Source organism: Phyllobates terribilis, unplaced genomic scaffold, assembly GCF_046119375.1.
Source record: "Phyllobates terribilis strain yellow unplaced genomic scaffold, ASM4611937v1 Scaffold_4__5_contigs__length_816908805, whole genome shotgun sequence".
Taxonomy (NCBI): domain Eukaryota; kingdom Metazoa; phylum Chordata; class Amphibia; order Anura; family Dendrobatidae; genus Phyllobates; species Phyllobates terribilis.
The window spans coordinates 191,176,702-191,190,190 of record NW_027362764.1 but is presented as its reverse complement, the minus strand read 5'-3'; positions in this window follow the sequence as shown (position 1 = coordinate 191,190,190).

Below are 13,489 nucleotides of genomic sequence, written 5' to 3'. Positions count from 1 at the left end.
CTTTGTTCAATCCCCCACCTAGATAACTCCCCTCTTCCCCTCTCTGATCATAACATTCTCTCCTTCACGCTCACAAATCCTTGCCCGTCCCAGCATACTCCTACCTATCACACATTCAGAAATCTACAAGCCATTAACCCTCATACACTTACAGACTCCCTTCACTCATCACTGTCTCTAATCTCCTATTTTTCCTGTCCTGATCTGGCTGTAAACCACTACAATAAGACTCTCAGAAGCACACTGGACCAAGTAGCCCCCCTCACCCTCAGAACCTCTAAACACAGAGTAAAACAGCCCTGGCTCACACCGCAAACCCGATTTCTCCAGCGATGCTCTAGAAGTTCCGAACGCCTATGGAGGAAAATTCGCACACTAGAAAACTTTATCCACTATAAATTTATGTTAAATGCACATAACTCTGCCCTTCTCCTCGCCAAATAGACCTACCTAACCACACTGATCTCCTCAATATCCAACCACCCCAAAAAACTCTTCAACATATTTCACTCCCTCCTCAGTCCTAAAGCCCAGGCCCCCATCACGGACATTTGTGCTGAGGACTTGGCCTCCTATTTCACAGAGAAAATAGACATCATCCATCAGGAAATCAGCTCCCAGCCACCAAGTGCCATGACTCCCATCCCTCCCCACATCCCCTCTGGATCACTCTCCACATTTGACCCAGTCACAGAAGAAGAAGTCTCCAGGCTCTTCTCTTCTTCTCATTCCACTACATGCACCGCTGAGCCCATCCCCTCACATCTATACCAGTCTCTTTCTTCAGTCGTCACTACTCACCTAACTAAAATCTTCAACCTCTCCCTCTCTTCTGGTATCTTCCCCTCCTCCTTCAACACTCCATCATTACTCCATTATTAAAAAAAAAACCTTCCTTGACCCTTCCTGCACAAACAACTACAGACCAGTCTCCAATCTTCACTTCATCTTTAAACTCTTGGAGCGCCTGGTTTATTTCCACCTTACCAGTTACCTCTCCACTCACGCTGTTCTAGACCCATCACAGTCTGGCTTCCACCCCCTACATTCTACAGAAACTACACTCATCAAAGTAACCAATGACCTTCTGACAGCAAAACATTAATGGTGACTACTCTCTGCTCATTCTTCTTGACCTCTCTGCAGCTTTAGACACCGTTGACCACCACCTCCTACTCTCTATGCTCCACTCAATCGGAATAAAGGACACTGCTCTCTCCTGGTTCTCCTCCTACCTATCTGACCGTTCTTTCAGTGTATCGTTCGTTGACTCCACTTCTTCCCCCCTTCCTCTCACTATTGGGGTTCCTCAGGGTTTAGTCCTTGGCCCTCTTCTCTCTCTACACAACCCCAATTGGACAGACCATCAGCAAATTTGGTTTTCAGTACCATCTTTATGCTGATGACACACAACTATACATCTCATCCCCTGACCTTACCCCCACTGTACTTCAGAACACCAGTGACTGTCTGGCCGCAATTTCTAACATCATGTCCGCTCACTATCTGAAACTCAACCTTTCCAAAACTGAACTTCTTCTGCTCCTGCCGTCTACTCACCTCCCTAAATCTGACATCTCCCTCTCCGTGTGTGGCACCACAATAACACCGAGCCAGCAGGAACGTTGTCTGGGCGTTGTGTTTGACACCAATCTTTCCTTCACCTTCCATATACAATTTCTTGCCTGCTCTTGTCGCTTGCACCTGAAGAACATTTCTAGAATTCGGCCCAGAAGCATTTGATAAGTGAGATGCTTGGTGAGTACTTCCCGGATGATCGGGCGAGAGCTCGAGTCCCCGCCCCGCATGTTTGGCGTTGTTTAGACAGTGAATAAACATGCGGGGACTGCCTGCCAGTCACTGTAATGCCACAGCCATGTTGCTTGTGGCATTACCGTGATTGGCTGGCCACATAGCGTCATTGGATCTATATAAGATCCGGTTACCCTATGCTCATCACAGTCTACCCTTCGGACAGGCAGAGTAAGGAGAGCTGCAGCTGAGTGAGGGAGAGAATTGGCGGTTGATTTAGTGAGGTATTCCACAGCAATATACATCTAAACCAGTGTTTCCCAAACCCTGTCCTCACGGACCCCAACGCATCGTGTTTTCCGGATCTCCTTAGTATTGCATAGGTGAGAGAACCTGTGGCAGTTTCTGATGCCTTAATAATAATTCTATCACCTGGGCAATACTAAGGAAATCCTGAAAACATGACGTGTGGTAACTGGTCTACAAAAAGTGCATAAACATTGGCGCAAGGGTGACTTCTTAAAACAGATGTCATGAATTGAGAGTAAATGAATCTTCACCTTGGATACCTTAAAACCTAAAGGACTCAATTCTGAGATAGAGTTATTTGCTTTCAATGAGGATTGATTCTCCCATCTTGCTAATTACTAATAAACACACTACAGAACCCTGTTCATTGCACTCTATGAATTTACAAACATAATCCTTAATCCAGCCATTTTTCCATAATCAGCACTCAATAGACTCATGTATATAAGGGACACATTCATGGACCAACCCTGAAGAAGGGAACCGTTGTTCCTTAAAAGCGTAGGTTTTTGGTCTGCCCATGCCCGCATACCAGTACAAATCAGGTGCGCCTATGTCACGCAGGTCCTTCCGTCTGCCGAAGGCGCAAACCGCAGGTCTTCACCTGTCTTTCCCACGCCGACGCCAAGAAAGCTGCGGGCGAACAGTAAGTCACCGACCGGGACCCTGTTCAGCATCTCCCTCTTTCTTTCATCTACTATCCATACCTCTCACCAAAGATTCCCCTGAGCACAACGGCACTCCCTGCTGAGCATGCATCACAAAGACAATGCCACCTGACAAGAACTGCTGTATGGGCGCAACGCAACTGTCAGTTAACCGGCACAGCCTAATCTGTGCAATCTGCAAATGAACTGTGTTATCATCGCAAGGTAACTTAGACCAAGCACCCCGCTGGTGCACTACTACCCACAACAAAGAAGCAAGCGCCAATATCTCTACCGCAGGAGAGTGGTTCAGCTCGGGATCCATCTGTAGCTGTTGCCACCTCAGCATAGAGGCCAAACACCAGCATATGCATGCACACCAGCACTACTAGTGCTACAAGCTCCCTGGTGGGAACCCTTAACCTTACCAGCCTTAATCCCTGCTGCGCCACAGGTAATTCAATCCTCTTATTCTAGCTACCATACCACTGGCTAGTTAAAACCTGCCCCTCATTTAATACCTGTCCCCTTTGGCACCATCTAGGCCATGCTCCTCTAAGGATACGCTCCACATTCATCCTTCCAGGCACCACCAGAACTCCATGCAGGTAATCTCTACCTACAACTTATTTAACTTCATTCCATTTTTGTATGTGCCTCAACCAATTTCTCTCTTCAGGATATGTTTATCTCTTAATCCAATCAGATTCATTTAATCACGCATCTCTTTCCTTAGCCCGTGGACTCTTCACCACAACCACTCCAACTGTATTACTCCATTGAACTCGCTCCAAAATCAATTTCAATTCAGGTAAACCTCATGCCATTCTTCCAAAGTGGTGAGTATGGGATTACACTAACCTCTCTCTCACCTTCTCTCGTTTTAACCTAGGCGAGTTCCTGGACCCTCCTTACAAAATTTGCCCTCCAACCAGCATACAAGACGCCTGCATCTACGACCAGAACCCTTGTTTTAACTCATTTTATCTTTATTTTATAAATTATTCTTATTCCTTTTTTCCACCAAATGTATTTTTACCCTAAATGAAATATTTGTGTTTTAGTTTACCAACGCATTTACTTTTATTACTGACCCTTCTATCCTCCTTATCAAAGCCTAACACTACCAGCGCAAGCCTTTTATTGTTTTTAGCTATACTCAGGAGTATAAGATAGCCTAGGCCAAAGTATACCCCTCCAGGCTACAATACACACCTAATAAGAAATAGGTGTGTACAGGTACTTACTAGGAGCAGCTACCTCCAAATACAACTAACAAATAAAGTAGCACTCTGCAACGCTAAGTATGTGGACATGAAATATATGAAATTTGAATAGCATTACTGCTCTAGAAAATATAAATAACTGAGAAATCTTAGCGCATATGTAGCACCCCGAGGGCTCGGTTGCTACAGAGGTATTGCATCTCAACCAGATGTGCGATATCTCACTCTCAGGTAAGGATGGAGTGTGGATTAGGGCCCCGACACCTGCATGCATTACACCACATTTCCGGGGGGCAGGGCGACCGATATGCTCCAAGTAGAGCACGACAGTCCCTGTCCCTGGCTGGAGTGGGGGGAGGGAACACCGAGGAAGGGGGAACCCTGTAGTGCAGGAGCAGGGAGGAAGCAGTTCCTGGGTGCACCTAGAGGGAGGTATAAAAGGTGGGCACCATCTTAGTTCAGGGTTCCGTTCAGTGAGAGAAGAAGAGGGAGTAGAAGGTGGGAGCAGAGGCTCTGCATGGGCTCTGCTCCGCAGGCTGGCCTAAGAGAGAGGCCGGAGCCTGGAGGAAGCAGAAGGAAGGAGAAGGAAGGAAGAGGAGCGGAGGAGGCTCCAGGAACAAGGAACGAAGGGACCCCAGGGGTATGGACTGGCGAGTCGCCACCGCACGCCCGAATCTACCTGCGTAGAAGGGTCAGGCCAAAGGGGGAGACTGGTCCCCGAAACTAGTGGAGGCGGGGAACTACCCTCAGATAGAAACCGGAGGCTGTGACATTTCACGTGGCGCAGCCCCTCGCTACACCCGCTAGGAAGGCACCATATAGGGTTAGGGAAACTGGCGCCAAAGTTTACCAAGAGAAGGCCCGAGGCAGCCGGACAGAAGCAAGGTCACTGGCGGGGTATGACAGGCCAGAGAAAGGACACATAAAGGGGGTCCTGTGAAACGCTCCAAAGTTATCTGGGAGTAGGCCGAGCCCCTCACCTGGTGAACACAGTGCGACGAGGGACGTTATGACCAGCTGTAGTAACATGGATAAAGAACTGTGAGTAAATACTCTGGACTGCATTACAGGACTCTGTGTCGTTACTGCTGCTCCCGCGCACCATAACCCCCAACATCCACACTTGCTGCCCTGAGGCTATACTCCTCCCGTGGGGAGTTATACTATTTCCTGCTGCACCCACAACACCAGCCTCAGCGGTCTGCCCTGCAGCGGCGGTTCACTCTGACTGCAATCCACGGGTGGTATAGTCGGACATTTAATATCACAAAACCACACAAATAGACTGCCTTTTGAGTTGACCACCCTGAGCCATGGGACCGGCTCCCCGCCACACGAGGACTACAACCCCCAGCATCCGCAACGGATCCGGTTCCGGGTATCCCCACACACGCGCTGCCCAGGGGGCGCATCACATAAATTGGCCAATTCATATGTACCTGGTAGTCACGGTAAGGCGTTTCTCGATACCAGGACACTGCCAATGTGTACTACTCTCAAAGAGACAAAAGTCTGCCTGTGTATGGGAAGGCAAAATTCTGTTGCAATTAAAACCGCCTGAGGCCTAGAGGCGGAGTGCTCAGTCAGTGAGCCTATAGATATATAAAAAGAAAAAACTGACCGGCACATCCAAAACAAGAAATAGGTGTGTACAGGTGCTTACTAGGAGCAGCTACCTCCATATACAACTAACAAATAAAGTAGCACTCTGCAACGCTAGGTATGTGAACACGAAGTATATGAAATTTACAGTAAATAATAAAAATGCCTTAAAACATTCTCTCTCTCTCATTATTCTAGGATTTGTAAAATATAAAAAATTATGGTAATTCTAACTGACCTAAAACGTGAAAGTTTTATTCTGATTTCATGTCAGATATTGAGAAAAACATGCATATATGTCTTTTTATATAGTGTATGTAAACTTCTGGTTTCAACTGTATATGCAGTATGGTGCTGTATATGAAGAGACAAAGACAGACACAGTTATACTCATCAGTCACAGGCCACAGGCGGCTTTGACTCTGTAGGCAGAAAATTCAAATGAAGTCCCAGCGTGCGCAGCCGTAATTGGATGATCTTCTCTCCTCACACCGACATAATTTTTCTTCCGGTAAGGTCCTGTTTGTACTGTGCATGGCAGCCTCTTTAGCGCATGTGTAGTTCAAACTTCGGAAAAAAAACGTAACAAATCACGGAAGTGCTTGTTTCTCTGACGAACGCTATTGACGGTGGAGAAAAGCACTAGTTTTTGCGAACTCTCCGGCAGCTGGCAGCCAGTGTCAGTCTGCTGGAGTTTATAAGAAGTGAGTTCCACTCATGGCTCCCAGCAGAGAGCTAATTACCTACCAGCTAACTGCAGCAAAACACAAGAGAATAACAGAGGGGAAACTATCCAGCAGTAACCGTACTATTACTGCAGCGCCGCCTAGCGACCAGGGCAGAGGTAGCAGCAGCATGTTCAGACATGGATGTCACAGTCCCCTTTTTGAATTTTGGTACCACATTTACTATGCGCCAGTCCTGTGGTATAGACCCTGTTATTATGGAATCTGTGAATGTTATACATAACGTTTTATCTACCGCAGTACTTAATTCCTGCAGTACTCGGAAGTGTCCACAATCCAGGTCTGGCGATTTGTCAACATTTGAGATTTTGAGGCAGCGCCGTACTTCCTGCTTGGTTAAGCAGGTAACATTTAATGGAGAATTTCGGGTTTACTTTCATTTTTGAGTTTATTTAATTGAAGAATATATATTTTTTTTAATTATTTTTACTTTCTTTGGCAATGAGTCTCTATGTCTCAGTCATTGCTGCCTTGATTTGCTTTTTACACAATTGTTTTTCTCTATAAGTATTTAATGACTTGTCACTCCCTTCTCGCTTTATTTCCTCATCTCCTCCCTTCTTGCTTTATTTCCTCGTCTCCTCCCTCTTGTATTATTTCCTTGTCACTCTCCTCTGGCTTTAATTCTCTAAACGCTTTCTTTTTGTGATTTACTGTGCCCCTTACAGCTCTACTTAGCCATAGTGGTTTCTTCCCATTTCTAGCTTGTTTATTCCCATAGGTTATACAATATATTGTGCATATGGATAGCACTACATTGATTAAGTGCCACTGACTGCAGCGCCCATGTCCTCGTTTGGGATGCTTTACGATGTCTTTCTCTCCACTCCTCTATTATCTGGATGAGTGGTATGTTCCCTCTATTGTGGCCAATGAGAGAAGGAATGTCTAGTATAGCCCCTTCCTCTTACTTTAATGTTCCCTCAGAGCCAGTCTCATCCTCACTAGTGTTGAGCCACCCCCGTAGTGTTCGAGTTCGGTTCGGTTCGTCGAACACCCGTGTGTTCGCCGAACTGTTCGTCGAACTGTTCGTCGAACACCTTCGAACATCGTTAAAACCAATGGCAGGCAAACAAAAACACATAGAAACACATAGAAAACACCTTCAAAGGTGTCCAAAAGCTGACAAACTGCTCAGAAGACACAACTAACACATGGAAAAGTGACAAGTACATATAGTCATGCGAAAAGAAAAGAGGTGGAGGAGTAAAAGGAGGGGGAGACACAGATATAGGCATGTCATGCCCTTCTAAAATCCAAAAAGTGAGAAGCCGAGACGGCCAGTCCGCTCCTGCCCGTGCCACCTCCGTGTCGCCGGGTTTGTGCCAGAGCCGCGGTGAACCCTGACGGCCAGCCCCCCTCTCCCAATACTGGTGCCTGTCCGCTGGTGGGTCGAGAGAGCCCCCCTGTGGTGGAGGCAGCTCTAAGCTTTTTAATTTAAATTGTCCCTCTAATTTGAATGAATACACTTTAAATCCATTTACAAGGATCTATTGGAGGGCAAGTCTCATGCCAGCAGCCGCGTAATTCCAGCTCCAGTAGCGTCCACTAAAGCTGCTGCAGTTAAAAAGCTTTTATAAGGATCGAGCTCGGCTGTCCACCGCAAGGCATCCTAGTGCCAGTCCCAGCCCCTATGCCTTGGGGTGCCTCCTGATGCTCTTCACTAAGTATCCCGGGGTCCCGAAGCATTTCCTTTGAAAAAATTAAGTGTCCAAACTACAGGTGGTGTAGCTTGCTTAACAGCCGGGATAATCCGCTGACTAGCAGACACTGCTACTAGGCACAAAGTATTTCCTGGGCTAGATGCAGTTAAAAATTTGGAAGTAGATACTCTCGTTGGATGCTGAGAAAGCATTCCATAGAGTCTCCTGGCACGCCATATATGATTCTCTTAAAAAGCTTGGGGTAGGGGTCTAGGGGACCCTTTTATAGCCAAAATCACGGCCCTGTATCACAATACGTCACCTAGGCTGAAGATAAATGGAACTGTAGCACCGAGGGCTCGGTTGCTACAGACGTATTGCACCTCACCCAGAGGTGTGATATCTCACTCTCAGATAAGGATGGAGTGTGGATCAGGACCCGACACCTGCATGCATTACACCACATTGCCGTGGGGCAGGGCGACCAATATGCCCCTGAGATGGGCACGACAGTCCCTGTCCCTGGCTGGAGTGGGGGGAGGGAACACTGAGGAAGGGGAACCCTGCAGTGCAGGAGCAGGGAGGAAGCAGTTCCTGGGTGCATTGAGAAGGGAGTATAAAAGGTGGGCACCATCTTAGTTCAGTGCAGAGAAGTCTGAGCAGAAGTGGCAGGGAGCAGGGGCTCTGCATGAGCTCTGCTCCGGAGGCGGGCCTAGTAACAGAGGCCCAGGCCTGCAAGAGGGAGAAGGAAGGAAGAGGAGCGGAGAAGGCTCCAGGAACGAGGAATGAAGGGATCCCAGGGGTGCGGACGGGCGAGTCGCCACCGCACGCCCGAATCCACCTGCGTGGAGGGGTCAGGCCAAAGGGGGAGACCGGTCCCCGAACTAGTGGAGGCAGGAAACGACCCTCAGCTAGAAACCGGAGGCTCTGACATTTTATGTGGCGCAGCCCCTTGCTCCACCCGCTAGGAAGGCACCACATAGGGTCAGGGAAACTGGCGCCAAGTTTACCAAGAGGAGGCCCGAGGCAGCCGGACAGAAGTGTTGGTAAGAAAGGCCAGACAAAGGACACACAAAGGGGGTCCTGTGAAGCGCTCCAAAGTTATCTGGGAGTTGTCTGAGCCCCTCACCTGGTGAGCACAGTACGACGTGGGCAGCCGTTACCTGCAGACGTGGTCTGGATAATAAGAACTGTGAGTAAAGGCCCTGAACTGCATCACTGACTCCGTGTCGTTACTGCTGCTGCCCTGCACCATCACCCCCATCCTCCGCATACACTGCCCTGAGGCTATACTCCTCCCGTGGGGAGTTATGCTACGCTCTGCTGCACCCACAACACCAGCCTTAGCGGTCTGCCCTGTAGCGGCGGTTCACTCTGACCGCAATCCACGGGTGGCGTAGTCGGACATTTAAACATCAAAACCACATAAATAGTTCCGCCACTGGTTTGACCGCCCTGAGCCACGGAACCGGATCGCCGCCACGAAGACTACAACCACCAGCATCCACCAAAAAGGGTCCGGCTCCGGGTGTCCCAAGGCCCAGGGGGTGCGTCAGAACATTTTCATCACCTTTCACAATCACCAATGGGACAAGGCAGGGATGTCCTCTGTCCCCTCTCTTATACATCCTAGTGACGGAGCACCTGCTCTCATCAATTCGCCATAACCCCAATATTAGGTGGATTGAGGTGGGAGGCACCGAGTACAAGTGCTCTCTATTTGCTGATGATGTCCTAGTATATATCACTCAATCACATATATCCATCCCTGCTGTTATGGCTGAAATAGATCACTTTGTTACATGGTAAAATTTTAAAATCAATGCAGCGAAGTCTGAGGCCCTCGATGTCTCCCTCCCTAAATCCATATAGGATTCCATCCAGTCCAACTTTCCCTTAGCCTGGCCCTCACAGGGTATCAAATACTTAGGAATTCCTATTCATAGAGACCTCTCCCATCTATGTTATCTTAATTTTGGGCCCTTTATTGAACAATTCCATACAGACCACGGTTGGCAAGTTAGAACTGTAAGATTCACTACGTGAACCACTGGTGTTTTGTGGAAAAGCACATGTACACCGCGTTCCAAATTATTATGCAAAAAGTGTTTAGGAGTGATAAGGGAAGAATTTGTTTGTTTGTCAGTTAAACTCATTGATGGTGATGTGTGTCAGGGCTCTTTATATCACTGTAAGCAATTGCAGACACCTGTGCTAATTAGTTTGGCAGGTGTGTCCAATGAAAGGCAAGACTACTTAAGAAGGCTCTCTCACATTATTAAGCAGCCTACATTTTCTGCCAAAATGGGAAAGAAAAAGGATGTGTCGGCTGCTGAGAAGCAACAAATTGTGGTGTGTTTAGGTCAAGGCATGACTACAATCAACATTGTGCGATGATCAGGATGAAGTGTCTTGGCAATCAAGAAGTATGTAGCTGATTCACAGTACACACGTGTGCGTGCTGATAAGGGCAAATTGAGGACTCTTTCCTACAGGCAATTACGTCAGGTTGAAAGAGCAGCGGCAAAAAAGCCTTGTCATAGCAGCAGACAAGTTTTTGAAGCTGCTTGTGCCTCCAACGTCCCCCGAACAACAAGATGCAGGGTCCTTCAGAGGTTTGCAGCTGATATGGACATAAAAGGGGACAAACTTATGGTGTGACCCCCATGCTCCCCTGACCTCTACCCCATTCAGAACCTTTGGAGCATCATTAAAAGGAGTGTCTATGATGGCGGGAGGCAGTTCACATCTAAGCAACAGCTCTGGGAGGGTATTCTGTCCTCATGCAAAACAATTGAAGCAGAAACCATCCAAAACCTGACAAATTCAATGGACGAGAGAGTTCAGAAGCTCCTTTCGAACAAGGGGTCCTATGTGAAAATGTAACATCACCTAGAATAAAGTTTTGAGTTGAAAACTGTTTGATTTCAGTTTCTAACAACCTGCTAATGCTTATAATTTCAAAAATGACCATTTTTTTGGTCTTTATTAAAATGAAAAGGTTGATCGAAAAGTTTGGGGGATCTAAGAGTGTGGCAACCCAGTAGTCATGATTACTTCGAATTCTGACAATATGAGGGTCATGCTGCAGGTAGTGCAGCAAGAAGGCACTTATGTGTCTTGCGCATCTCGGAGCCCCAAAATTATTTTCCGGGCTAGATGCAGCTAAAAATTATTTTTAATTTTAAATCTGGTGAAGCTTATTATAGATGGCCTAATAGGATCAGTGCTGCACACTGCTACAAAGCCCAAATTATTTTCCAGTCAAGATACAGATAAACATGATTAGTAATTTGAAAGCTTAAAACGGTTGGTAGGGTGATTTTAACCAATCATCAAGCTTTTACTCTCCCCAGGATGACACAGGGGTAGAAAAGTCGATTCGGATCCATGATTTGTTCATCTTTATGAACGTGAGTCTGTCTACATTATCAGTGGAGAGCCGCGTGCGCTTATCTGTCAGCACACCACCAGCAGCGCTGAACACACGTTCAGACAGAACGCTGGCTGCGGGGCATGACAAGATCTCCAAGGCGTAAGTGGCTAGCTCCGGCCATTTATCCAGATTGGAAGCCCAAAAAGAGCAAGGGTCCAGTGACACAGTCGTGGCTTCAATGTTTACTTGGAGATACTCCTGTACCATCGTCTCTAGGCGTTGACTATGTGTCAGACTTCTTGTCTCCTGTGGCCTTGCAAAGGATGGGCTAAAAAAGTGGTGAAATGATTCCGCAAAATTGATGTTACCAGCAGATACTGTGGTTCTGTTACGGTTTGAGTGCTGAACACTTGACGGTCCCACGGTTGGCAAGTTGGAACTGTGAGATTCACTACGTGCACCACTGGTATTTTGTGGAAAAGCACATGTAAGATTCTGCAACAGTCTCTGCTGATACTCCTGCATGCGTGCATCCCTTTCTATGGCAGGAATAATTTCTGCAAATTTACTTTTGTACCGGGGATCTAACAGTGTGGCAACCCAGTAGTCAGGATTATTTCCAATTCTCACAATTCGAGGGTCATGTTGCAGGTAGTGCAGCAAGAAGGCACTCATGTGTGTTGCGCATCCAGGAGCACCAAGTCCCTCTTGTGTTGGTGGCGAGGTAACAATCATGCTTCCTTCCTCTGTCCTCTCCCCCCAACCTCGCACAACAGAAATGTGATCAAGGTCTCCCTCATCTGATGAGTCTTCCATCAGTTCGTCCTCCACTTCTTCCTGGGCTCCTGCACCTTCCTCACTAGTTTGGCTGCTACCATGCGCCCTGGTTAAACCATCTCCCCCACCCTCACATGCCTGCCGCCTTGGTGCTGCCGACCGTCTGGACCTTGCAGATGTTAGCCCTTCCGCATACAACTCCTCCTCCTCTACTTCCTCCACCTCCTCTTGTGCCACCACCTGACTCCGAATTCTGTTTAACATGTGCTCCAGCATGTAAATCACCGGAATAGTCATGCTGATAATGGCATCGTCAGCACTAAACATCTTCGTCGCCATTTCAAAACTGTGCAGAAGGGTGCATAGGTCCCTGATCTGAGACCACTCCTCCAGCGTGATTTGCCCCACCTCTGAATCTCGTTGGCCCAGGCTATACGTCAGAACGTATTGCACCAGGGCTTGTCGGTGCTGCCACAGTCGCTGCAACATGTGCAGAGTTGAATTCCACCGGGTAGGCACATCGCATTTTAGCCGGTGAAGTGGCAGGCCCAACGACTTCTGTAGAGATGTAAGTCGCTGAGCTGCGGGATGCGAACGGCGGAAGTGAGCACACAGCGACCGTGCCCTCTGCAGAAGGCCATCTAGTCTGGGATAGTGGGCTAAAAATTGCTGGACAACCAGGTTCAACACGTGAGCCATACAAGGCACGTGTGTGACATTGCCCCGGCGAAGGGCCGCACCCAGGTTTGCAGCATTGTCGCACACGGCCTTCCCTGGTTTCAGGTCCAGTGGAGACAACCATTCATGAAATTGGTTCTCCAGAGCTGACCACAACTCCTCAGCTGTGTGACTCACATTTCCCAGTCATTTCAATGTAAAAACCGCCTGATGACGTTGAGCCCTACTGCCAGCATAGTAAGGAGGTGTGCAGGATCCCTTCTGCGCAGTTAGAAAGCTTGTGGCATGATCAGACAGGCTTTGGGTGCAGGTGGAAGACCGAGAGGAGGTTGAGGAGGCAGAAGCAGTAGAGGAAAAATGACATAAAGAGGATTGACGCACAACTCGTGGGGACGGCAAGACTTGGACAGCAGCCCCTTGTCCTGCTGTCACCATAGTTACCCAGTGCCCAGTCAGCGACATGTAACGCCCCTGTCCATGCCTACTCGTCCAAGTGTCTGTGGTGAAATGCACCCTGTCACACACAGAGTTTCTCAAAGAAGCGGTGATGTTGTGTGCGACATGCTGGTGGAGCGCAGGCACACCTTTCTTTGAGAAGTAGTGCCGACTGGGCATCTGGTACTGGGGCACTGCGACGGACATAAGGTCTCGAAAATCCTCTGTGTCCACCAGGCGGAAAGGCAGCATTTCTGTAGCCAAGAGCTTGCAGATGGTGAAATTCAACCTCTTAGCT